The sequence below is a fragment of the Aulonocara sp. 'chitande type north' Nkhata Bay genome, linkage group LG15 (assembly GCF_057382095.1).
Source record: "Aulonocara sp. 'chitande type north' Nkhata Bay isolate Kocher_YH1m ecotype deep benthic linkage group LG15, A_spYH_male_GT1.1, whole genome shotgun sequence".
In the NCBI taxonomy this organism is placed as follows: domain Eukaryota; kingdom Metazoa; phylum Chordata; class Actinopteri; order Cichliformes; family Cichlidae; genus Aulonocara; species Aulonocara sp. 'chitande type north' Nkhata Bay.
In genome coordinates, this window is record NC_141358.1 from 31,723,294 (window position 1) to 31,727,835 (window position 4,542).

Genomic DNA, 4,542 nt, shown 5'->3' on the forward strand with positions numbered 1-4,542 from the left:
GACAGAGATCTCCAATGTTCTTCCTGGGATCTGCTGAATCAATGTCTCATTCACTCTTGGCATACAGCTTGATGTCGTCCATGTACAAGAGGTGGCTGACAGCTGCTCCATTCTATAGTCATTACCCCGTCTTGTTAATGAACTCACTGAGGGCGTTCAGGCCTATGCAGAACAGCAGTGGGGACAGAACATCTCCTTGGTAGATCACCCTCTCAATGGTGACTTGGGTTAATGGCTTGAATTTGGCCTCTAGTGTTGTCGGCCACATCCCCATTGAATTCCTGATGAAGGCTCTTAGTCTCCTGTTGCTCTTGTATAGTTCTAGGCATTCCAGGATCCAGGTGTGGGGCACTGAGTCATAAGCCTTCTCGTAGTCCAGGCAGTGGACAAGCTGATCAGCCTAGTCTTGCAGTCTCGGCTAATTGCTCGGTCTACCAGCAGCTGGTGTTTTGCGCCTCTGGTATTCTTGCAAATTCCTTTCTGTGCCCCACTCATGTATTAAGCCATATGCCTGTTCACCTTAGCCGCTATGATGCCTGACAGGAATGTAGTACTGAGGCAGGTTATTGTGCGGTAGTTGGATGAGACCAGTCCCTTCTGGGGGATCTCTGGGATCCGTCCGGCCTTTGGTTAGCCATTCTGGGTGTCTCTTGTCAACTAGCAGTTGGTTCATTTGTGCTGCCAGATGTGGACTAAATGGAAGCAAGAGAAACTCTGTAGCACTTAAATGACAGAAATGATAATGAAGCAATCACCTACAGGGGAAAAATGGACTTTGGGCTCATTATGAGTTCACAGTGAAAGGAAGAAGCTCAGCATGTGAAGGGATATTTGCTTGAGATCACATATGAGGAGATCATGAAAGTGTCATTATGATTTATGGATGTCAAATGCACATTAGTAACATATAGCTTTGGTGAATTTAGGTTGTCAAGATCTCATTTTCCATGTGCCGTATCTTTGAAAAGAGATTTTAGCTCAGTGATATTAATAACATTCGTGAATGGATGGTTAGGTTTTTTGTTTTTTTTTTTAGAAAGAAATTTGTTGCAGTGATTTCTTCCTTCCCCTCCTCTTTCTGCTATTAGCAAGCAATCAATGTTCAATTGCCTTTTTAATGCCTTCTTCAGGATCTTGTTGAAAGTTAGACACACTTCAAGGTATCCGCCTCAACTTCTTCCACTACTGCCCCTTCATTTCTGCTCATAAGTGGGCACAAATAATAAAGATAATGTTCCCTGAGTAATGATTTCACATTTTCGCCTTACTTGTACCTCGTTATTAGTTAGAGCAGTACAGCAGTGAAAATTAATTTTCTTTTCATTTAGAGTGGACATTAACATGATTAATTTCAGCATGAAGTGGAGGAAACTGGAGGATTGCTGCAATATGAGAAGTGAAATCAATTTGCTGTGATGTGAGAAGAGCTGGGAAATGTGGGGTACAAACAAGTATGAAATTACCTCTCTGTCTTTTCCTCTAATAGGAATAGAGTATCATTTGGCACAGCCCCTTTGTGCCAGAAATGTGACCCTCTCTGTGGGATGAAAAGAACTTGAAAATGAAATCCTCTCTATCTATCAGCCATTATTTCAATATTGCACACATCACTTGTGCAGTTAGCAAGTAGAAAAATCAATTTAAAAGTAAAGATAAGAGCAAACCATTTAATTCAGTATTGCATCTTTTATTTTGCACCACTGAGTCTGTGCATTCACTGCAAACAGAGAATCTTCATTTTCTGAATCACAACCACCTGATTTTAGTAATGGCCAAACAATACCATGACATCACAACTATGTGAGGAAACCAATAATATACAACTCTTCAGCACAACAGAAGAATAAGGGAGGTCCAAAACTGATTTGGACCTTTCAGTACTTTACCAAAGGATGGATGACCAGGGTTATCAGAAAACAATTTCTTTACATTAGTACAAATGGCCAAGGCAAACCAGGAAAACCAGCCCCAGACCAAAACCGTGCAAAACTATGCTTTTAGCAATCTTTTGTCAAATAGAGCTGATGTTGGTGCAATCTATCTCTACTGGTTGAAGAAAAAAAGTTTGGAGATGCCAATCAGAGATGTAGCTGGTTCCAACCAGTCTATGTAGAAAGTTTGGCTCTTGAGTTAGTAACAGAAAAAGCATATGGTAATAGATCCTTCAATTGGTAGTGACTTTTGACAAATTCAATTTTTGCTGTAAAGGCTGGATTCGTTAAAAGTCCACAGAGGATTCAGAGCCAGAAGGTCCCAAAAGCTACAGGTTCATCTATTCCACTGCATTCTGAATAGGTCACAAATGTTTTTTGGCAGTAACATAAGGTGAATCCTACCCCATACTGTATTATCATTACCTTATGCTGTATATTGTCCTTAAAATGGGCATATTAAAAATTGGTCTAGAACAGCAGGAATTGTAATTTTTGTTAACTGGCTGGTACTTATAGTAGTTTTCTACTCTGAGCACTCAAAACATTTTACCACAAGCCTTACTTTTCTACCCACACACACATTCCTATACCTAAATGGTAAATGGTAAATGGCCTGTATTTATATAGCGCTTTTACTAGTCCCTAAGGACCCCAAAGCGCTTTACATATCCAGTCATCCACCCATTCACACACACATTCACACGCTGGTGATGGCAAGCTACATTGTAGCCACAGCCACCCTGGGGCGCACTAAGTATGTTGCCTCAAATTTATCCACACATTTGCCAACTGATGCACTGGGAGAAACCCAGGGTTTGGTATCTTACCCAAGGACACGTGCAGACCTGAACACCCAGTAAGCAAATCACCAACCTTCTGATTAATAGATGGCTCTCTCTACCAACCAAGCCACAGCTACAAGAACAACTTTGATGGACACCTTGAGGTCAGAGGTCAAATGTGACATTATATTTTAAAACTTTCTGCAGTACTTTTAATATGTTAGCAATACACACCACAACTATAAGAATCATAGTCTGTTGTAAGGCCTTCTTAAACACACTACACTCACTCCTATATGCCCCTTGTTTAAATTACTGCTTTCCTGTCTGTGTTTATAAGTCATGCCCTTGTCCTGAATATGTCTTTTTTTAAGTCGCTATCCTGTTTTGATCATAAATAAAGTTGAAAAAAAGAAAAAAAAATCACATTGTTGTGTTTATAGACAGAAAGAATGACACACACGCACACACAGACACAAATGGTAAAAACCGTAACCTCCTTGGCTAAGGAATTATTTCTAACCAGACTATGCACAATAATAATGAAACTTCTAGCTCCCAAGTTATCCAGTCATTTTTAAACGTTGTATTATTTTTTATTAAAATATGATTTCTTTAATAGTAGGTACCCACTGAGTGAAATTTTGTATCTTTGCATTAATTGACCTCTGCTATTATTTTGTCTCTTCTCTGAGGTTTAACAGATGTTAAACTTATATTAATAAATGCTTGTTTATTTATTTGTTTGTCTTGCCTCTCCTTTACTTCTGAGTTGTTTTATATTTACAGGTGTATGAGACCATGATAAAAAAAAGTATATCAAACCACAAACTCAGATCTATCAGACATTCATTCTATCCTAAAAATGAATGTCTAGCCTAGGAATGCTAGGGACTAGCAAAGTTAGCTGAAGACAGAGTGTGAGGCATGTGAATTATTTGGCCTGCTGAATGTGTAACACGCCTGGCAGAGTGATAAGGGAGAGATGCTGGAGGCCTCTTACCCCTGATGGTCTCCCATTAGTCACTGAGTTTGACATTGACATATGCTTCTTCAGCCTTTTAGTACTTTTTCCCCTTTCGAATACTAGCCTGTACCTCATTGTTTGCTGAGTTTTCATGCTTTGTTCATGTTTAACTAAAATTTGGAAGCATCAGCGTTTCTCTCATTCGTACAAGGAATAATGCAAAAACATAGTTTCGTCTTAAATGGAGCCACAAGGGTGTAATTTTTTGTTCTGTTGTTCTCCATTCAGCTGAAATTTAATGATAATGCAACTGATATTTAAGGGCAATGATTACAAAAACATTTAAACCATGCTAAAGCAAGCTTGTCACAAGTCACTGAGACAAAATGAAGGGCTGTAAATTCTCAAGGGCAAGTTGGAGTCCAGAGACTGGACATCAAGGTTGATCAGAATGAAGCAATTGTCATGCGTCACACTGCCGCTATGAGGCGTGAAGGCCAGAGAGGAGGCTCTGTCCTTGGTACCATCTGGATGCTGAAAGTCATCACACTCAACAGATCAAGATGGATTGCTAAAATCTTCGTCTTATCTCTGCATGCTGAGGATCTCTGCTGGGAGCCCAATGAAGACAGATGGGCACTAATGTGGGTTGATTTTGTGGGCACTCTGTGCCATTCCTCTGGCTGCAGCGACAGGATGGATAAGTTGATGTCCTTGACTGCTGGGATGACTCAAATTCTGAGGTAGCACTGGGAAAGAACCTCTGAATGATTAGAGGGGTAAAGGTGAGATGGGCTGCCAATGTTTTTCATCAGCTGGTCTGAGGCAGAGCATTGATATATGATGGTAGTTTGCCTCT